Source organism: Pithys albifrons, chromosome Z, assembly GCF_047495875.1.
Source record: "Pithys albifrons albifrons isolate INPA30051 chromosome Z, PitAlb_v1, whole genome shotgun sequence".
Classification (NCBI taxonomy): domain Eukaryota; kingdom Metazoa; phylum Chordata; class Aves; order Passeriformes; family Thamnophilidae; genus Pithys; species Pithys albifrons.
Window position 1 is genome coordinate 25,742,766 of NC_092497.1, and position 23,171 is coordinate 25,765,936.

Genomic DNA, 23,171 nt, shown 5'->3' on the forward strand with positions numbered 1-23,171 from the left:
CGGGGGAGCGGGGCAGCGGGAGGTGGGGCAGGAGAGCAGCGGAGGAGGGTTCGTTTTTACTGCATGTTAAGTGAAAGCACGGCTGCTGGCTGAGAAGACCCCACGGAAGAGAAAACTCTCGGTTTGCTCCCAGGAAAACTTTGACATGGTGGGAAAAAGAAAAGCAGGTTATTGGCAAGCATCGTACAGCCAGGTTTGGGTTTCTTTTTTTCTTCTTCCCCCCTTGCCCTTGCCTTTTATGCAATGCACTGAGATCTGTTCTCCTTATACATCAATTACACACGTCTTAATTACACACCTGAGAGTGCCCAGCTCCATAGGCATCCGCAGAAGGGTCCTTGCCTGCTCCAAAGTGCATATTACGTATGCACATTTAATTTAAAAGAGAAATAAAAGCAGAATAAATTATTGGTGATCCAGACCATGAGTGAGTCCTCTGGGGGTCACCCGAGGAAGCAGCCCTGCACCTTTCTGCAGAAGCCAGCAGCCGCAGGTGCTGAAACAACCCAGGATGCTCAACCTGAGATAGTCCAGGCTAGGCAAGATGGGTTCCCATACCACAATCCACACCATGGTAGCAGGTGGGATAAGAATTCACCATGTCCTATGTCCCTTTGCAGCATTCTCTTTATGCCCCAGTCCAACCTTGGGCAGAGCAGCTGTCCCTCTGCACTCAGGTTTAACTCTGAGTTTGAAGTTTGTAAGCAGTTTAGATGAGCCATCAAAGACGTTGGCAAACAGGGTGCCTGTGGAACAGGGCTGGTCAGAGTTTCTCCAGCTTCTCTATCCCATGGGTGACCCTGAATGGGCCAAGGGGAGTGGCAGACCCACTGGGATGTCCCTTGGGACCCAGTTCCACAGCAGTGTCTATGCTGTGGTCTGCCAGAAGGACAAATAGGTCTCCACTTACATGCAGAAGAGTGCAAATTACACTCTACTTCTTCCAAATGTATAGAAGATTGTTTACAAGCATGTAATTTTTACAGCTGCTTTATATTACTTAAAGCAAGACAGCTTTATGATATAGGAATGTTGTAAAGTGTGGTATGGAAGATCTTTAAAAAATATGTGCTTCTTAATGGTGGAGGAAAACGCTTTCTCTGCCTGGGGCCAGGGGATTGAGACACAATCTGTAAGATCCAGCTCTTGACACTGAACATTGCAGCTCTTTGGAAGGTCCTTTGGTTTAATGTTCGCCCCTAAAACATCCATCATTTCCTCCATATTCTAATGCAACTGTAGTCCTGCTTATGAGAAAAGCTTTTTGATCCTACCCAACTTTGATACAAATTCTATTTGTTTCCATAGCAATAGTTCTTTGTGTTCTGAGTCCTGGAGATTTTTGAAATTCTATGTACCCTTAGCACCTGCTGAAGCTTTGCAACATAAAACGTGGATGAAAGGAAGGGGACCACAGGTTTCAATCACGTATGTTACAGGTTGTGTGTAAATTATTTTATCCTAAAATCTCACTCACGCTAATGTTAAAAGATAAAAATTAAAGAGCACCAAGCAGTTCTATCTAACAACATGAACATCTTTGCTTCATTCATGTAAAATGATCAAAATAAATGAGTGAGTTCCATATAAATTTAGAGGGAACAATTATTCTGAATAACAATTAGCTGATTACTGACTAAGCACCTAACACTAGGCACTGGGGCTGTTACAAGCTGGGCTTACTTGCTTATGCTAAGGTGCATTTTCCCCTTAAGCAGTTCCACCCAGTGTGCAAGGAGACTGAAATTTATGTTCTTATGTATGGATTCATTTCCACACTGGCACATATTTGTGTAATTCTACTCCTCTCTAAACATAACATCATCCTTAATATCTAAGGAATATACATAAAGATAATGTCACAGAACCTTTCATTTGCTGTCTTGATGAAATGTTTTGACACACTCTCTCTCCTCCCTTCCTTTGCTTAAGTGCCCATGGAAGGCAGAGTCTGCTCTTACCCACTGCTGAAGATTGCAATCACTGAGCAATTATGAATATGAGAAGAAAAGTTTGTGCAAGGCAAGGGATCAGTTAACACTGCAGAATGAATTATACTATTGTACTAGCAGTAATGATGCCTGCTCTTAGAAAGGAAATGTGGTTTAATTTGTGTTGTGGTCTTTACATTTTCATTTTTCAGAATAAAAATCTCTGCACATGAGAATGTATCTTGCAGTAATGGAGGTATGGCAGTTAACCTGTTAGTTGAAAGTATGTAACCTTTCTTTTCTCCTTTTCATGACAAAGGTATTCTCATCTGAGGGCATTTATGTGAAGAAATAACAGCATGGCATGGTGAAACCACTGCCTCATTAATCCTGGCATCTACTTCCTGCAGGGCTTCTTGATTAGTTAGATTCATTCATCGGGTATTTTGGAGTTTTTGATTTCTCATCACTGGGTAAGTTCACTGAGTTCAGGCTAAATTGAGCTAGAAGCAATGTTTATTAGTAATTTTGTAATACAGACTACTCTAATAAGTCAGTACAAATATCTCATCTGAAATGTATCCATTCACCCTAACACCTAATATAGTTTGCAGCTGTGTTGAGACAGAACTGAGAACACACCAGTGATTTGGCATGTATTTTCTAAATTATTAACATGAGAGGTAACATTAATTTCCAATGCTGAAATTGAGATCCCTTTTATTTTAAAGCAAACTCTGACTTGGAGAAGACTACCTCTTGCCAGAGTGGTTGGTCTGGGAAGCATGGCCTTTCAGCATAGAGACGAAAGGCAGAACAAAGGAATTTCAGTTTTTTCCTCATGTGTGCTATAAACATAGGAAAAATTCAAATGCCGGAGAAGGGAAAGGGAGAGTAATCCTTGGAAATTAGCAATCGGTAATGTCACAAATCTGTCTCAACTGTTTGATAGCCATCATAGAGTTACAGCTTGGATGAAAGAGACAAATAAGCAAAGGCCCCAATCCTGCAGCATTTACAGCCCATGCTGACCTGGCAGTGAGTTCAGCAGATGCATGTGTGAAGATTTGCAAGATCAATGCTCAGAATTGTTTGGCCACTCAACTTTCTCACACTCTGAAGATTCTTTTCTGAGAGAAGTAAGAAGATCACACATGAACTACATTCAAATGTCCAACCATAGCTCATGCCACATCAGTTCATCCAGCCATGGATAAGATAAGAGCCAGGACCTGAGAGACAGTTTGACTTTATGAATGTATGTGATGTATCCAAAATTTATCAGACAGCTGACAGCCATGGCTTAACTCAGAGAAGCAGACATAGGACCCACAGGCTCATTTTAAGCATCACGGACCAATCATCATGCATGCAGTGATGCAACTGGAAAAGAAAAATAAAGATGGTGGTATTAGGGGTAGTAGTGGAGGAGAAGAGTTATCTACAGGACACTTTTAATTTTTCAACTCATCACAGCAAGAATAGCAGCAGGAGCTGAAGGGATGGTCTTGCCTGACATGCGGTAGGGGATGTTCTTTGGTTAACTGGCATCCTTTCATTTAAGTAGTGTTTGAGGGGCTGCATTAATAGTCATGTAAGACCCTCTGTGAGCTTTACTTCTACTCCTCAAAATAAAAATGGCAGGAGCGTGTCTCCCTTCTCATGCTCCTCACAGGCAGGTCTTATGCACAGATGAGACCATCTTTGTCTTCCATCTGGATGTTGTATAATGGTTTGGGTGGGAGATGACCTCTCTTATTTTCCAATAACTTGTGCCTGCTTCAGCTTCTCCTGTGGCTGTCTTTGATGCTCAGGGGTGCTGTTTCACCTTTACATTGCATCATTCATCAATGCTAGTGCTTAAGTACATTTTTCAGAGCCAAAATTATGCTTTTAGGAACTTTGAAATCTGACAGAGGAAAATCCCTCCCCAGGAGGAAGGAATCCAGAGGCTTTTATGCAGAATCTACCTTTGGAGATTACATAACCATTCTGCAAAGATCCTTATCCTCCTTTGAAGGTTGAGAGGGAAAATGCAGAATATGCTTAATACACTGTCTGTGAGGGTGATGTTCTCTCCTGACCCCTATAGACAGTTTGTGCCTTGGAGTATGAAGTTTGATTAGCCTTTTCTTTCAGCACTGGAAGCATCATGGTAGTGATCCAAAAAGTACTTTGAGAAAAAAAAAAACTATGGACTTTCCTTCACCGACCTCCTGCTACAGTGAATTTCATAAGCTGACAATGCACCCTGTAAGGACACATTTCTTTTTTACTGTTTTCAATTTATTGCTCTTTAATATAATTTAAGTGGCAGCTGTGATTCCGTGTGACTCCTTTACCAGCTTTAAGGTTTATTTTTTTGCTAACTTTTTAAAGAGCATTTCATAATGGCTATGAGCAACCTCTTCTGCTTGTGGTGTCTAATAATTAAGAGGAAGCACAGGTCCCTGTTTCAAGACATAAACATTATTTTATAATGAAAATCCTATGTACTGGTAGGCAGTGATTTTGAGCTTCCTACCTTATACAAAAGTCCAGGCAAAACTTGATTTGACTGCAACGTAAAGACTCCCCATGTCATTGAATTTGCAAGATTTGGTTGTGCCATAGTCAGGGTTTTTATGAGTCAATGATACTGTGGGAGAATAGAGGACACTGGAAGAGGGAATAAAGGGGTCTAGCTGTTTGCCATGACTACAGTCATTATATGGTTCACTTCAGTGTCCCCTGGGCCCTAAAGACCAAGATGCAGTCCACTCAGGGAATCCCTGGGAAAGAACAGGCTCTCATTTTAGCAATGTCACCCTGCACACAGCCTTGTGTGGCTAGGAAAATATTCACTGAATTCAGATTTATAAACAAAACCAAGTGTAAAAAGGTATTTCAGCTGCTACACGGCTACAAAATGTCACCAGAAATTAGCCAGCTTTGCTTTTTCAACTGGAGAACAAAATGAGAAATCTACGGAAGGTCAGACATATAAAAATGCATTGAAATGAAAAGGGAGGAATATTAAATTACTAAATAAAGAATTACACTTGGTACAGTTTGTGGCTTTAATCTTTGTGTCTATTTTAAGCAGTAATTAACACCCACAATGGTATTAATTGTCAGCTTGTGTTCTTATCCTCAGGTCTTTGTAGCAAATAAATGACTCGTTTAATTCTTGAAATTTTAATTACTGTAAGAAATACTTGAAGATAATTCCACTATATTTTATACTGCTGTCACTCTGCCCTTTCTGCTTTCACTCCTCCGCAATTTTAAGCTCATATTTGCCCAAACTGTGGATGGACAGATCCCTACCAGTGTGGAGAATCCTGCTGGACAATGAGGGACCCTTTCTGGTTAGAGACAGCTACAGTGAAGATGCTTTCTGAAGGATGCAGTACCTTGTATTATTATCTGATTACTATGGCCTTTCTTCGTGTCTGCCTCTGACCCACTCATCACATTCTTTGTATCCCCACTTAAATCAGACCTTTCTCATTTCTGATGGAGATGATTCTTTTTCCATCTACATTGCTCCAAACAGTCATTAATTCATTATCACTTCCTCTCTTAGCCTCTCCACTAGGATGTAAATCTATAGATTTCATTCATAGATGCTAGAGTCAATCAATTATACCCAAAACACAAAGCCAGCCTCTTGCTTGTTGATGCCTTCCATACACATCCTTCTTTATGTTATAACTCTGACAGCACCTGGTTACACCATTGCCTACTAAATGAAAGCATCCAGTGCTGCAGGTATTTTTTAAAAGGCATCTAAATCTTTTGGTACCTAAGTTTTCTCTCCAAAGTAGGCTGCCAAATTCCATCAGTTTAATGCTCTTGGTACTTTCACTAGCTTCTTATCAAACTCCACATTTTTATCAAATAATGTTCTCTCAACTTGTGCTGTCCATCATCCATATCAATACACGAATTTTTGCTTCCCATTAACTGCATTACTCTGATTCTGACCACTTTTGACATTGCAATTGTCCAGTCATTTCAGAGGTGCTCTTTCTACCAAGCCACAAATTTCCATCCCATCTTTAAATGTCACCTTGGTCCTTATATCTTACCTCCAGCTTCAGAATGAGTCTATGAGTAAAGCAGTTTAGGACCTTCTGCATGAAAGATTATCTACAGGCCTGCTCCTGCTTTCACTGATGTCTCTAGTATTTTCACACATCACATACTTTTGTGAGAATCACACTAGGTGAAAAAGGATATGGAGCGCCATTCCTGGCTATGCCTTTTGTCCTTACCTACAGCTGTCCTCATGGGTGCTGCTTGACTGGTGAACCTCTATGAAATGACTTTGATATATCTAGGTTACATCTAGGTCTTCTCATTTTCCAACTGGCAGAAAAAATCCAAAACACCTGACCCTTGACTCATCAGCAAATTGTTTAGTGGCAGAAGTCTTCCTCCTTCTACTTACTCAGGGCAGTTTTAATCAGTCCTGCTTTGTATTAGAGTCTGCACAGCAGCAGAAAACCCCAAGGATGCCATGTTTTTCTGAGTACATTCTCTAGAGCCTTCTAGGGAAGCAGCTTGACTGGCAAAGGCAGTAGAAGCCCCACTTTGCACTCCAGCTGAACCATTCTGGCTAGATAGCTGTGTGGGGGGCCAAAGTATTACTTCCACTGCCTTTGAGAGACTAACATTGCCTGGGAGTACCTGCATGGGATGTCTCTGTTTACTTCTGAGTCTGCCCTGCCATGCGTAAGAAAGCAATACATGAAATTTTCTCCCCATTTGCATTTCTGTGGAGGAATATCCACAATGCAGCATATAGTAGAGACTTAACAAGGTGCTGCATTTAAGCACAGACAGCTGACATATTGCTCTTTGACTGTTCTGCTTCACAGCATTATCCAAGAGAACAAGGGGCTCTCATTTACCATGGCTTTATCCAGAATTATAGCAGCACTCCTGCATGTGCTAAAGGGGAGTTTGCCTTTGCACATATTCACAGTTCATTTGGGTGCCTGCATCAATGTTGATGGGGCTGATTTTTAAGGTAGTGGTTGCTGAAACTCTTCAAGCCTTATGCTGGAATTGGTGCACAGACTCTCTGACTGTCAGACTCTCAAGATGTTACATGGGTCATTGGACTCGGGAAGCATGTAGAAATTCCTCAGATATTCTTAAGGTTTATTCTTGTAAAGGGCTGAATTCAAACTGCAGTTTATAGTTGGTTGGGTAGAGACATCATCATCATCATCATGGCTAGGCTTCGCGAACGAAGATTTGAGAAGGGCACTACCCACGCTTGCTGCAAGCGTGCTGGTGGCTAAAAAGGCCGATATGGGATAGGCAGGTCCGGTCATCTCCGGGGTCAAGTCTCTAATGACCCATATCCTGAACTGCCTGCATGCAGGGTTGGGTCTGCAGCTTCCAGCTGCTTCCTATCACCTGCTGTTTTCGACCCTCACCTGTCGCTACAGGGCTTTGCAATGTGGGTTAACCCTTCGAGCCTGCACAATGGATTTTTTAGGTGAGGCACAGCATGCGCAGAACTGGCCCCATCCTTTACTCCTAAGGTTCATCTGCCACGGCCTAGTGAGCTTGGACAGTGACAGTGAATACCTCAGGACGTAGGTTTGGTTAGAGTATCCTTCTCTTAGATGGATGGCCTTACAGGGCTAAGCGAGCTCCATCTGCCCGGGTTTGGGGTTGGAGTTGTCCTTCTCCTAGGATGGTTGCCAGATGGCTAGCGAGCCCATCCTGCCCGTGGACACACTTTATCTGACCCTTCAGCTGAGACCTGTCTGGCATGGGAGACCCTACCGGCGGCACAAACCACCTCCAGCATAGCTCTCAACCTCATGAGGGCACGCAAGCTTCTCCCCCGTGACAAGGGGGTGTCCCCGGAGAAGGGGTAGAGACATAAGAGATGGACAACAGCATTCACAGCAGGGTGAGGAGTCCCCATTCTTCTCAATTGCCTAAGTAGGAGACCAGGCTACAACAGCCTTGCTGGCTTCAATTTAGGTACCATAGCATGTTCAAATGTCCTACATTTCACCAGTGTCCCTGTGTTTACTCAGGGCTTATTTCTGAGGACTCTAAAGAGTGATAAGAATAAGCCAACAGGAAATACAAAGCACTAGGTTTGTGTTAAATTTAGGTTGTCTGTAGACAGCTGGTTGTGACTCAAGCACTGCCGCAGGACTTTGTCTTGCCTACTGGGTTCCAGTGTCAGGGCATGGAGCCCAAAATGCAATCCCTGACATGATTCACTGGCCTGGAGTTGTATTTGGTAAGTAATAACATAAATTTCAGAATCTTACTATGATTTATTTACTGGTCATATTAGCATGTGAGCTGATTCACAGAAGAACCTTGCTCGCATGTGAATGTTATTATGTACCCACTGCTTCTGATACCTCACAGATTTTTTTATTATTTTCTCCTTCCTAATCTATTTTTTTGGGCCAACAACCCTGCTTCAATGCCAGCAACTGCCTTTCTAATAATGTAACTATTTACTGCATCATTGTGCTCTACTCTCATTTCATGTTGTCACACTCTCCATGACAATATTTGAAAATTGTCAAAACCCTCAGTGAGAATTTCTACCAAAGGGAAAATGAGAAACACAAATGGTGCAGCCTGGTTATCATGAAAAGGCACGGAGACTGCAATCATGCAGTGCCTCTCCAGTGTGACCTCCTGGACTCAGTCTGAGAAACTCGGACTGCCTGTGCTAGAAAAGCAGATGCTCGGTTTATTTTGCCAAATGTGCTTTCACTATAAATGCACTGAGTCCCTCTGGACAGCTCTGCACTATGTTTCCATCAACATTCCTTGTGTCTTTCAGTCAACAAAGTTCACTACTTCCTCCAGCAACAAATGCCTGTGCAGCAATCAGTGAATTATTATTTAAAGAGGAATTGCTTGCATTGAGTTAAGTCTCCAGGACTGAGTGAGCCTGACTTAGGCTAAGTGGCATTAACTGAAGCAAATATGACGCGTAAAGGAGAAGTAAAATAACTGAGTATGTTGAATGGGGTGCTTGTTATCATCAGCCCTCAAATGTTTATTGAAGCTCAGTTCCCAAGAAACTCTACCTGGGGCTGCTCAAAGTCCTTGTCAATGTGGTCCTCAGGAACAAAATGATGCCCTGGGTTTGCAGTGCCTTGTCAAAGCCCTCCCATTGTGTGGCTTCTGCAGATGGTGGCAGACCAGGACATGCTATAGTGATCATGCTCAGGGTAGGGAAGAGATGGATCTTTGGGAGGAACAGTACACTTAGGTAATCAAGTGTTTGTGGCAGGGTGTTTGTGGCACGGTGGACTCAAGAGTTAGTCTCCAGTATGTCGCACTCTATTTTCATGCTGTTTTGAACTGCCATCCTGCATGCCCCAGAACTAACACCAAAGTTACCTGTGAACCAGGCAGTGACTGTCAAGCTGCTCAGCTGCCTTGGTGCAGAGGGACACACCTGGCATCTACATACCTCCCTGCCTCCCCCTGTGACAGTGCTGTGTTTCAATCTCCATGAGCTGACTCCAGCTGCAATGGATGTACTGGGTATTGGACCAGTTCATTTACACCACAGAGGTCAGAAACACTCCTTTTCAGGTGTTACAGCAGAGTCCTTAACTGCATAGTTCAGGATTAACAAGCTACGGCAGAAGATGCTCCTACTGAAGGATGCAGCTCAACCACTGCCAGGCTGTCTACTTCTCTGGTTACCTTGTTTGTAGAAATGTGCAACCTGCTTTTCATTAGATAATGTGCTGGTAATACACAGACAATCACTGCTGCAACTGGTGGAACAAGGAGTCTTCAAGTCAAGTGATCCAGAGGCCTGCTTTGTAACCCAAACAGTTTCAGACTGACCCAGACAGAATGTTCCTCAGCTGTCCCACAAACTTCTGAGTAGAACAAGGTAATTTATTTCTGGAACCAGCACAGAAGGGAATGAGGGCTATCTGCAGTTTAAATGAATTATGTATCTGTAGTAGTACACATTCAGAGTATTTCTTCTCAATAAAGAAGCCAAATGCAAAGCAGTACTGTGGGCTTGTAAGACACAAAATGGTACGATGTCGCATGTCTTGCTCAGTGTAATAAACATGATATAGTACCAAGCTTCATTTATAAAAAAATTACAAATAAAATTTATTTTATTTATTTGTAAAAGTGGTTTGAAAATCCACCTGTGAAGTTCCATATTGTCCCATACATGACATGGCTGTATAGAGGACTTTTACTAATGGTGGTAAGAAAAAGGTAGCACTTTCACACAAAATCAAACAGAAATAAGCATTGAATTCCTCATAATTGTCAGTCAAATCAATTACTGGAATGTGTTCATGATAATTCTGGTTTTATTTTCAAAGTTTTATTTGGCTAATTTGATGAGGCTACAAAATATCCCAAGGTATTGGGGTTGTGAAGTCAAAAAGCTTCTTTCAGCTCAGTTGTGCTGAATGGCAATTACACATTCTGAACAATCATACGACTTTTTTAATCAAATGAGGTAATATGAAATTGGCTAGATTTTCCTCAATACTTTCAACTTCAGTGAAAAATACAATAATTAAACTCTCGGTACAATGACTTTCAAACCTTCATGCACTTTCAGCCTCCTCTCTTCTTCTCTTTCTGGATAATAAATCCTTATGAAAGCTGCCACCATGACAGAGACAGGTTGTGAAATTGCTTAATAATGTTGACTCAAGCAGTGATGTCAGGATAGACCAGGACTTTATCAAGTGGTAGAAGTACTACAAGCGATGGGTTGACGAAGATGCAGAAATCGGAGAGCCTGAGGCTGTGGGCTTGAGCTTTTCATACATTGATTTCTCCCCGTTAATGGTGCTGGTCATCAGGTCTACCCATAATGTTTCCCTATAGGAATCCCTGTCCAAGTTCTTCTTCCCAGAACCCCCTTAGGTTTTTCCCGCCAATCCTACCCTGATTGGCCCCAGTTTGGTGCATTGCACTAGTTCTCTTTTTATGGCTCCTTATTCCCTATTGGTCCTTTCTCTGTACCTCCCCCTTGTTCATGTTTTGACCAATAGGATGTTTGACCCTTCCCCTTTCTCCTTCCATTTTTTGGAACCATCCCCCAAACCCTTTATAAGCCAGGCACCCCAATAAAGTTTGCTTCTTCTGTTGCCACCTGGCCTCAAGTGTGGTCCTTCCTTGGGGAGGCTGCGCCGGGCTGGGTGCGGAGGGAGCCATCCCAGGCTTCAAGAGGCGGCCTAAAGAAGCTGCTAGCCGACGGCCACTGTGCCACTCGAAGCAGAAGACCCGCGTTCCTGATTTAGGAGCTTTTTCATCCATTGATACAGTGACATCATTTGGAGACTTTGGGTTTTCTTGCAGCATCTTTAAAGACAACTGCAAGCTGCTGGATGAGACGGAGCAGTTACAGCCTCTAGCAGCGGGAAGGTAGTTGTTTACTGCAAGGGGGGCTCTATATTCCCAATGAGGATTGAGGTGAGTTAGTTTTAGGGGGAGGAAACCTCATCACTATCCTTTTTGTACCTCTCTGGTGGCCTGTCTTATGAATCCTTTGGAACACTTCTTCTGGGAGAGGGGCTGACAAGTAAATGCCTCTATGTTTTGCAGGCCAAGGAGGGTTTCCAAGCAACTTTAGTCAGCCCAAGCAAAAAATTTTAATGTGCCTGGAGAATAAAAACACCCTGTCAGAAAGCAAATGCCACAGAGTGAATTGCTTTCCCCATTCTTAGTAGATACTGCTGCATTATGTCCTGGCTGCTTTCTGAACCTATGTGGAGTTGGTGGTTGGATTCCAGGAGCATTTGTTTTACAACCAGGAAGATGCAAACCTATCTTAAGAAGGAGGTAAAGAACAAGCCTGTGAGATTCCTTCCCATTGTCATGCTTTTTCATTTGCACATAATGTTCACCTAACTCTGGTGAAAATTATCAGGGTGTATCTCAAGCATCTGTATTTTGTGAAAAAGAGCACTTTTGTTGTTCTTTGTATGGGAGGTGTTGTCAGAGGACCCTGGCTTCAGCGTGACAACCACAACACAATGAAAAAGGCAGTTCAATCACTACAAAGTGCTGTAAAATAACAACAAACTTCCCAAATATGCTGTAGCTTTAAAAGTATGTATATAATAAATCTGAACATTATCTGTTTGAACGGATGTGAAATGTCTCTCTCTCAAAAGCGAGGCTGCAATTCTAAGGATGCCATGGAAAGAAGACAAAAAAAATTACTAGCTCTAGTAACAGATGTGAAATTACATTAGATAAATATAATCATTAGTTTCAGTCTCACCCTGGTTAATTTGTTTGTGGAAATGTGCAACCCATTATTCATTAGGTAATTTTTCACACATTGATTAGAAAGCCATGTCAAATTGTGACCCAGCACATTGGGGTTTGCCTATCTTGCAGTGAACTATATCGCTTACAATAGTGGAAATGGGGGAAAAAATGTTTATCTCAGGCTGATTTTGTGCCAATAAGTAAAGTAAATCAATATCCAGTGAAGTGTGAACAACATTTCTCTGCTGTATAATATGGTTTTGGGGGCAATTTGACATGGTACAAGGGGAAACAAGGGTCTTGAACAGAAAGGCAATAAAAACAAATCATGCTGGTAACTGTCACCAAATTCCTGTGTTTTTCTCTACATGGGCAGCTTTAAGAAGAGAAAAATAATGTACATAACAGTCTAAAAACACTGAGACACTCCCCAAGTTTTGTAGACATTGGGGATCAAGTCCAAATGTAGTTGAGAGAGGCCCAGGTCTCTGAGATGGATGTTGACTGGGTTTAGCTGGGCTCCTGGTCTGTGCTGGCAGTGCTGCTGTTTCCCCAATAGCACTCACCTCCACTGGCTTATTCCTTCTGGTTGCTTCCTTTCTAGGGAGTTAAATTCTGAGACTATAAATGATTCTTCATCAAATCTCAGACAGAGTGTTCCCACAGCCCCATGAGACCACTGCAGGATGAGTGCAGCTTATTTCAATTGGCATTTGCTGCCAGTATAAACCACTGGAACTTCATCAGCTTCAGTGCGTTACACCTTTTTGCACCAGCAAAGAAGATGACCATTACTGTTACTCAACTTTGATTGCTTGCCTTTGTGAGTTGCAGATATGTTAATACAGAGAAGAAGAGAGAATGACACATTTGTGGTTGGTGCTATCAAGTTTTACCTCTCTGCAAGGTTTATTCTTCCTGAAAGACAGTTTGGGCAACGTAGGTACATGATCAGTGATTTTACGCAAGCAAGGGTAAACAAGGGTAACTTATTTCATTCACATTACTTCTTGAGTCAGCCAAAAGTTAATAGGAACAAGCCAATTTTTATCTTCTTTTTTTTTTTCCTTTGGTCATTTCTGTTGTCTCACTTGCAATGCCTTGCACAGACCATCACAGCATTTTCAGTGGTCTAAGGTAAAATAGAATAATAAACTTAGTTTGAAGGAAAAGCAGTGTGACACATCCAGCCAGCCCCAGCCAGGAAATCCTCCCACCCCTGTACCCATGGCTCTTTGTAGGTCTCAGCAGCCTCCTGTGGAGTCCCTAGCAGTCATATGTGCCCTGCAAGTGAGGACAGTGCAGGGGTTTGAGGCATACATCACCCATCTCTCAATTCTGAAGGCTGGTTAATACAGCTGAGACTCTAACAGCCATTAAACTTAATTTTGGCCAGTACAAGATGCTATGGAGAAGTTATTGTTACACCTGTGCTGGTTTAAAGGTAAACCAGCAGGAGAAATGAACCCAACACAAAAGAGATTAAAAGTCAGAGTTACAATTTAATAAAAATCTTACAATAAATGCAAGAGGAAATTGGTTTTAACCGACAAAACCCAGAAGTATAACCCAGTCCCCTGAGGTAAAAACAGAATGGTGTTTGTTAGCCCCTGTGCTGAGACTCACATGGTTCCCCTGAGTCCAAAGTAAAAAGAAGGGAAAGAAAAACCTGTTGGTGCAGACAATAGCTGCAGTCTGATCAAGAGTGGTGGTCACAGTCCTGTCAAGGCTCTGGTCATCCTTTGGATCTGACGAGTAGTCCCAGAAGTCCCCAAATGCCAAGACTGTATACCCTCTAATTCAAGAGGGACCGCCCAGTCCCTCTCTCAGGGTGGGTGTTCCACAATGGATGATATAACTCTGTGAGCCATGGGGTATTTTGGTATCGTTGATGGCCCATGAGCAGACATGACACCTCAGGCTGGGTGTGGAGGTGCTAATGACTTCCTGGAAGGGAGTTATCACAGCTCCTATCTCACAGGCTTCTTTAACATCCAACTTTCAGCCTGAGGGGTCAGGTGTGCCTTGGGCAGCTGCTGCAAATGGTCCATTGTTAACAGTTCATGGGAAATGACCTAGAGGGTTTAGAATATACAGCTTTGGTCACTCCCACACAGTGATAAACTGGTCCCATCTTGCTGAACTAGGACAACATCAAAAAGGACTTTGTGCTTTCTTGTTCCTCCCTTCCCCATCACCCCAGCCTTGGGGCTAGGAAGCTGCTTCAAGGCCTGGGCCAAGGTGGCAGAAAAACTGCTTTAAGCTGTAGGTTGCAGGAGGGAGATATGTTGCTATAGAGAAACACTTGGACTGGAGAAGCAGACAATTCTATTTCCTAGAGGGTGCCGGAAGGGATCTATCTGTGGTGTGGCCCCTCTGAGGGTCATTATACGACCGTCTGCCTATAACAGAGGGGGCACCACAAAGGAGTTCATGTCTATATAGCAATCAAGATCCTTCAATCAAATCACACACTATGTCTGCTGAAATTAGAAAAGCCCATCTTCTGATGTATCTTAAAATAAAAATAAATAATTGATGTAATTAAAAAAAAATCTATGCATCTTAATATAATTCAAAATTGGCTATTAAGGTTGAAATTGGGATTTTCACAGAAATAAAATTAAATTGTCTGAAACAGTTGCTACCTGAGAGTCTGAAAAATAATAGAACAGAACCTCTATTAAACTCATAGGAATCTCTTCTAACACCAAATGTGCAAGAGCAATATATATCTGACATTTTGTAAGGTGCTTCTGTCCAGCATTTTAAGCCTCAGATATTTTCTTTAAAATACAGATTAAAATAGCTTGCATTTTTCCACATAATGCAGACTGCATTAAGACAATTAACATTTAATTAGCAGCAGGGTTTCCTCAGCAGGTCAGATTGCTAAGGGGTCAGTGTTGTTGCCATAGAAAGTGGAAGGCTGGGCTGTTTGGTTTCCAGAAAACGAACAGCTGTGTTTGAGCCCTGACAGTCTGAAATCATCATGAGTAGTCTATAACATTCTGAAGGATAAGGAAAGGAAGAGGAGGTGGTGACGGCAGCAGCAGCAGTAGTGATGGCTGCTGGTGTCACAGAGACCATCTCAAGCTGTTGGAGAATGTCCCCTGCTTTAGAAATCAGTGTGCTGTTAGGGTATCTTTTTAATTGAGCTGACTGTAGAGCTTTAAAACTCCTGTAAGCACTCAGTAAGCTAATTTAACCATTTTCCTCTGATGTGCTTTTTAATTGTGTGAGCAAAGCAGTGCAATTATTTGCCACACTTTTAATTTTCCTTCTTCTATCTCTCTCTCTTTTTTTTGTTTTTTTTTGGTTGCTTCTCTCCTCTTCTTTCCAGATTCTTCACTCTTTCAGTTGGTAGCCATTTAGGGCTTGTTATGAATATTATCCAAGAATAAATAGATGCACAAATTTGACTAAGAAGTTGCATTGTTGCTCTCAATTTAAAGCTGTTGTCAAGATGGTGCAAGTAATACTTGTAAAGGAATCTTTAAATAGGATGGAAATACTGAAATGAAGATAAGAAGATAGATTTACTGAATCTGTAATAACACAGACTAATGTCTCCTGGGGAAAAAAAACCCCAAAAAACAAATACTAAACCAAACAATTTCAAAGAGAACTTGGAAGTGAGTGGGGGCTCCCAAAGGTGGTAGAGTTTGTCTTTTCTCCTCAGTAGATGTAAGACAAGGCTCTAAATCATAACATCAGTTAAATGCAATAGCAAAAACAACCATCATTTTCAAAAGTACAATAGAAGGATTCATGATGGGGAAGGAGGTTATCCTGGTCTGCTCCTAGGCTTTGATAATTGCAGATAGAGCTGTTTCTACAGTCCAAGAGTATCTGAGAGATAAAGATTCAGATTAGAAAACATCCACTTGGTCACGGTTTTATTCCTCACTCCTTTCTAAAGGAGAGCAACTCTTTTTTGTAACAGATTTTAACCATCAAAAGTAATCACTCTGTCCTGGTGAATTCATTAATCCCCATACCTGCATATGTTTGATAGAGAGACTGAAGAGGAAAACTATAGTGCAGTGACAGACCTCAGGGAAAATGTGACCCCAGAAATAATACATACATATATTTATATATGTTCCCTGGCAGGCTTTGTTTGCTGCTCCTTGAGCTATCAGCAGGTGACTCACAGGGGAGTTGGAGGCGGGGCTTGCTTGTTAGCAGGAGAGTGAGAAGGCTTTAAAGGGAGGGAACGGAGCTGCTTGGCTCATTCCCTGGCAGGCTTTGTTTGCTGCTCCTTGAGCTATCAGCAGGTGACTCAGAGGGGACTTGGAGGCGGTGCTTGCTCGTTAGCAGAAGAGTGAGAAGGCTTTAAAAACATCTCTAGGGAGCGCAAGCGACCTGGAGCGCAGGGAACAGGAGCGGGCAAACAGGGGTGTGGCACATCAGTGAGGGCGTGGCACGGCAGTTTGCACGGCAGTTCGAACAGGCAGGGCAGAAGCCTAGGTATTTCTGCAGCCTTTTCTTTTTTTTTTTTTTCCTCCTCTGTTTGTTTCTTTCTTTGTCTCTTTCTACCTTTCCCCACAGCTTAAGGCAGTCATGCCTCCCAAAAAAATGAAAGCTGTTGCTCCTGTTACCAGTAGAGGGGTGTCAATGCAGACAGAACCCACTAAAAAGGATGCAGCCACTCAGGCCTCCGGCTGCATAAACTGTTTGAGTCTGGACCTACTACCAGAGGACAGTGTGAGAAGCACCTGCATACGATGTGAGCAGGTGAACGATTTGCTGTGTCTGGTGGCAGAGCTAAAGGAAGAGGTGGATAGGCTTAGAAACATAAGGGAGAGTGAAAGGGAAATTGACTGGTGGAGTCACACCCTTTCCACTCCTAAGGAAGCCCAGCAGGAGGTGGTGAAGCCCAGCCCCTCCTGCCATCAGGCAGATGGAACAAACCATAGGGATGGGGATGAATGGAAACAGGTGCCTGGTCGTAGAGGCAAAAACACCCCCTCTCGACCCCTTTCACCTGCCAGGGTGCCCTTAAAAAACAGGTATATGGCCCTGGACTCGGACAGTCTGTTGGAGGACAGTCAGGAGGAGGATCTATCTACAAGATCTTCTGGTTACCCCCAGCCTACTGGACAGGTTACGACTACAGGTAAGAGGAAAAAGAGAAGGGCTGTAGTAATCGGTGACTCCCTTCTGAGGGGAACTGAGGGCCCTATATGTCGGCCAGACCTGTCCCACAGGGAAGTTTGCTGCCTTCCTGGGGCCAGGGTGAGGGATATTACCAAAAGACTTCCTAAGTTTATCCAACCCTCAGACTATTACCCACTGTTGGTTGTCCAGGTTGGAAGTGATGACATTAATAAAAGGAGTACCAGGGTAATTAAAAAAGATTTCAAGGCACTGACCCAATCTCTTCATGGGACAGGAGCACAGGTAGTAATTGCCTCAGTTCCTGTGCTAGCTGGGATGAATGAGGAGAGGTTTAGGAAAGCCCAGCTTACCAATAGGTGGCTTAGGGGATGGTGCTATCGTCAAAATTTTGGGTTTTTTGATCATGGAGCAAACTCCGTGTTGCCCAGTCTCGTCAAAGCAGATGGGCTTCATTTATCTAGGGAGGGCAAAAGAACTGTAGCCCATAAGTTGACACGGTTGGTTAGGAGGGCTTTAAACTAGGTTTGAAGGGGGAAGGGACGGCAACTGGGCTCTCCAGAGATAGGCCTAAGGGCATAGAGCCCGAGTTGAGAATGAAATCAATGGCCCAGCTGAAGTGCATGTACACCAATGCACGCAGTATGGGAAACAAACAAGAGGAGCTGGAAGCCATAGTGCAGCAGGAAAACTATGACATAGTTGCTGTCACAGAAACGTGGTGGGATGACTCACATGACTGGAGTGCTGCTATGGGGTACTACAAGCTCTTCAGAAAGGACAGGCAGGGAAGGAGAGGTGGAGGGGTGGCTTTATATGTTAGAGAGTCTCTTGACTCTGTTGAAGTTGAGGTCAGCAGTGACAAGGTTGAGTGCCTGTGGGCCAGAATCAGGGGCAAGGCCAACAAGGCTGACACCCTTGTGGGAGTCTGTTACAGACCGCCCAACCAGGATGATGAAGGGGATGAATTATTCTACAAGCACCTGGCAGATGTCTCAAAATCTCCAGCCCTTGTTCTTATGGATGACTTTAACCTGCCAGATATCTGCTGGGAGCTTCATACTGCAGAGAAGAGGCAGTCAAGGAGGTTCCTGGAGTGTACAGAGGACAATTTCCTTCATCAACTGGTAAATGAGCCTACCAGGGGTAAGGCCCCGCTAGACCTACTGTTTACAAACAGAGAGGGGCTGGTAGATGATGTAGTGGTTGGAGGCCGCCTGGGGCATAGTGACCATGAAATAATAGAATTTTCAATCCTCAGGGAGAGCCACCATTAAAACCTCTACCTTGGACTTCCGGAGAGCAGATTTTGGCCTATTCAAAGAACTGATTCAGAGCCTACCCTGGGAAACAACCCTTAAAGGCAAGGGGATCCAGAAGGGATGGACATGTTTTAAGAGGGAGATTTTGAATGCACAGCAACAGGCTGTCCCAGTGTGCCGAAAGGCCAGCCGGAGGGGAAGACGGCCAGCTTGGTTAAATAGGGAGATTCTGCAAGAAATCAGGGATAAAAAGAAAGTTTACAGACTATGGAAAAAAGGGCTGGCTACTTACAAAGAATTTACAGGTAGAGCTAGGTCATGCAGGAAAAAAATTAGGGAAAGAAAAGTGGAATTTTAAGTAAATTTGGCTATTTCAGTTAGGGATAACAAAAAGTCTTTTTATAAATACATTAATAATAAAAGGAGGGGCAAGGAAAACCTCCATTCTCTGTTGGACTTGGAGGGAAATATAGTTAAGGAAGATGAGGAGAAGGCTGAGGTACTTAACACCTACTTTGCCTCAGTTTTCACCAGTAAGACAGGTGGCCCTCAAGACAACTGGCCTCTGGAGCTGGTAGAAAGGGAGAGGGAGCTGAATAGCCCTCCTGTATTCCAGGAGGAAATAGTGACCGACTTACTGAGCCAGCTGGATCCTAACAAGTCTATGGGACCAGATGGGATCCATCCCAGGATGGAGCTGGCAGAAGAGCTTGCCAAACCGCTCTCCATCATCTTCCAACAGTCCTGGCTCTCTGGGGAGGTCCCAGATGATTGGAGGTTGGCCAATGTCACCCCAATTCACAAAAAGGGCTGCAAGCAGGACCCTGGCAACTACAGGCCTGTCAGCCTGACCTCCGTGCCTGGCAGGGTTATGGAGCAGTTCATCCTGAGTGCAATCCCACAGCACCTTCAGGGTGGACAAGGGATTAGACCCAGCCAGCATGGGTTTAGGAGGGGCAGGTCCTGTCTGACCAACCTGATCTCTTTCTACGATCAGGTGACCCACGTGGTGGATGAGGGGAAGGCTGTGGATGTGTCTATCTGGACTTCAGCAAGGCCTTTGATACTGTCTCCCATAATATACTCCTGAAAAAGCTGGTAGCCCATGGCCTGGACAAGTGTACCCTCTCCTGGATTAAGAGCTGGCTGGAGGGTCGGGCCCAGAGAGTGCTGGTGAATGGAGCTGCATCCAGCTGGCGGCCAGTCACCAGTGGTGTTCCCCAGGGGTCTGTGTTGGGTCCAGTCCTGTTTAACATCTTTATTGATGATTTAGATGAGGGGATTGAGTCTATCATCAACAAACTTGCTGATGACACCAAGTTGGGAGGGAGTGTCGACCTGCTGGAAGGCAGGAGGGCTCTGCAGAGGGATCTGGATAGACTTGAGAGATGGGCTGATTCCAATGGGATGAAGTTCAACAAGGCCAAGTGCCGGGTCCTACACTTTGGCCACAACAACCCCCTGCAGCGCTACAGGCTGGGCACAGAGTGGCTGGAGAGCAGCCAGGCAGAAAGAGACCTTGGAGTACTAATTGACATGAACCAACAGTGTGCCCAGGTGGCCAAGAAGGCCAATGGGATCCTGTCCTGTATCAAAAATAGCGTGACCAGCAGGACCAGGGAAGTGATCCTTCCCCTGTACTCTGCATTGGTGAGGCCACACCTTGAGTACTGTGTTCAGTTGTGCGCCCCTCAGTTCAGAAAGGATATTGAGGTGCTGGAGCGAGTCCAGAGACGAGCAACAAGGCTGGTGAAGGGACTGGAGCACAAGTCCTATGGGGAGAGGCTGAGGGAGCTGGGGTTGTTTAGCCTGGAGAAGAGGAGGCTCAGAGGTGACCTTATCACTATCTATAACTACCTGAAGGGAAGTTCTAGCCAGGTGGGGGCTGGTCTCTTCTCCCAGGCACTCAGCAATAGGACAAGGGGGCACGGGCTTAAGCTCTGCCAGGGGAAATTTAAGTTGGATATCAGAAAAAAAATTCTTTCCAGAGAGAGTAATCAGGCATTGGAATGGGCTGCCCGGAGAGGTGGTGGATTCACCATCCCTAGAGATTTTTAAACACAGATTGGATGTGGTGCTGGGTGCCATGATCTAGTAAATGGACTAGAGTTGGACCAAGGGTTGGATTCGATGATCTTGGAGGTCTTTTCCAACCCAATTGATTCTATGATTCTATGATTCTATATGTATGTATGTATGGTGCATATTGCATATGTATACTATGAGCAAAGGGTATGAATCCAGAGGTTAATTTAAAAATTTGATAACTGTTATTTTAATTCTGTTCCTCAGAGTATGGACAAAACAAAAAGACACAAAATACATGAAAAAACTAGTTTGCTAATGGCCCAGGCATGAGCAGCCACTCTGCCTGATGTGGTTACCTTGTCCAGCCTATCCCAGCATGGCTCTTCAATGGTGTTAGCTGACATCATGGAATACTGGTCCAGGAAGCCCAAGGCACATGTCTTAGATAAACCTAGATGAGAAATCCAGAAATTGAAAGAAAGTGATGGTCTCTGCCTTCCCATGTTGAGTACAAGAGCTGCAATAGGGAACTATGTGGATCTTTTTGAACTACTCCTCCTTGGGAGGCTCTGGAGCACAATGCAGTGCTATGGGCTCTGGAGGTGCAGCTGAGTCAGGGCTGGGACATCACTGCATTCCCAGAAGCTCTCCAGCTCCAATCCCTCCTGCTGGGGTGCTCTTTTTGGTGGAAAATATTTCAGAAAAGAAAAGAAGGACCAAAGTATTTTAACACTATATTTGTGTTCAGAAAAACTGTGGGTCTTCACAGGTTGGGCTCACACCAGTGAAGGGCAGTGGTTTTCTCTCAGTGCTTGTATGATTGCCTGCAGGATTGCCTGCTATGAGAAGAGTGCAGTGCAGAGAGTGGGAAACAGCAGGTTTATTTAAGTTTGTTACTGGGGGTAACCAAAAGAAAGTGGGAATCTGTCTACTTGGGGAAATGAGTGCACAGTCAGCAGTGGCAGGAGTTTTCTGGAAACCCAGTGCTCAGTCAGGCTATGGACTAGTGCAAGGAAAAGAGCTTTGGAAATCCTGCAATTTGGACAAAACTATCTGCTATGGAAACATCCTGTCCAAGGAGGAGAAGGATGATGCAGATTGCCTGATAGTTAGATTGCCTTGTGCCTTCTCTCCTCCCAGGTCCGTCCAGGACTCTAGGGCGCCCCCAAAAGATATGCTCTGTCTGAAGGTGAGCCACTGTAAAGAGTACAAACTGCTCTTGGGCAGGTTGCATTGCTGCTGAGCTGGCTATGTAGGGCCCAGATGTTGTAAATTGGTTGCTGTGCCTTGTCTCCCACCTTCCCATTTTTCTTTTGTTTCACCATTATTATAAAAAATTGGTAGATGGCTAATATTACAAGTCCAGGGCAAACCTACTCATACGTTTAGTGTAAGGACATTTAAATATTTAAAGCAGATGGTTCCCAATGACCTTACATGTCTCCTTTATAAATGTATGTACTGTCTTATAGAACCATCTGCATCCCAATATGCAGCTCATATGTTTCCAAGTGTTTCCTCGTTAACCAGCAGCAAACTTCATCTTCCATCTGACATGAGATAAAGGTTCAAGCTCAGTCACAGTCGTGCAAATCAGCACTCCAGTGAGGTGTTGGTGCCTTACGCTTCACATTCCAGGTGATCAGCTAGGCTAGAATTTGAAGCCTGCTGGCAAGCTTCTTCACATGACCTGAGCCTGGGAAGTCCAACAGGAGAACAAATAATTTGCAAAAGCATGGCCACTATCAATGACAGGGCACGTGCCTCTCCTGATGCAGCTGCATCGCCTTGGCAAGGCTATCTGCAAAATGCAAAGCAGTGCAGAGTAATTTCCTGTCCCCCTAGATCAGCCTTGCTCCTTGCTCTTTCCTTGTACAGAAGAGGAGAGCTAAACTAGTAAAAGCAATTTTCCATTCACTGAGGGACCCTGGGGAAATGAGCTCTTATCTTGTGCTCATCTCACACTCCCTTGATTCCCTCAGCTAGCAGCCTTCCTGTGTCTTCACTGTGCAGAGCTTCTCCATCATTAGAGCAGTATGGGTGCCTCACTCCTTTCCAAGAAAAATCCTTTAATTTTTAAGACATGCCCTGTGACTGGCTGTGTGCTACCTGCACTTTTTTTTACTAGGAAATAATCTTAAAGAATTGTTCATAAAACATATATAAGTGGCAGGTAGATGGAAAGTGGCATGCCTCTAATTTAAATTTCAATTAGAAAAAAATACAGAAATGTATTATATGAGGAACTGCTAAGAGTTGTATGGAATATTGTGTTTTAAGACCTACTGTAGATCTATGTCGGTGCCTGTGAAAAAGAGGATAATTAGTGCCCGTACTCTCAGTCATATCAGACTAAAGGTAATGGGGTGTAAGAAATGGTTCATTAGGCGCTCTCAAGTACTTTTACTGTGTCCATACTATTTATACCAGCAGAAAAAACTCAATGTCTTTAAAATCAAGTCAAAGCATTTGCCTTAGATTCTTCAGTTTAAGAAATAACATTGAGTGATGATCTCTTAAAGTGAAATGGGAAAAAAATGTACATAGAAAACCCCCTTAAACCAGTTTTAAC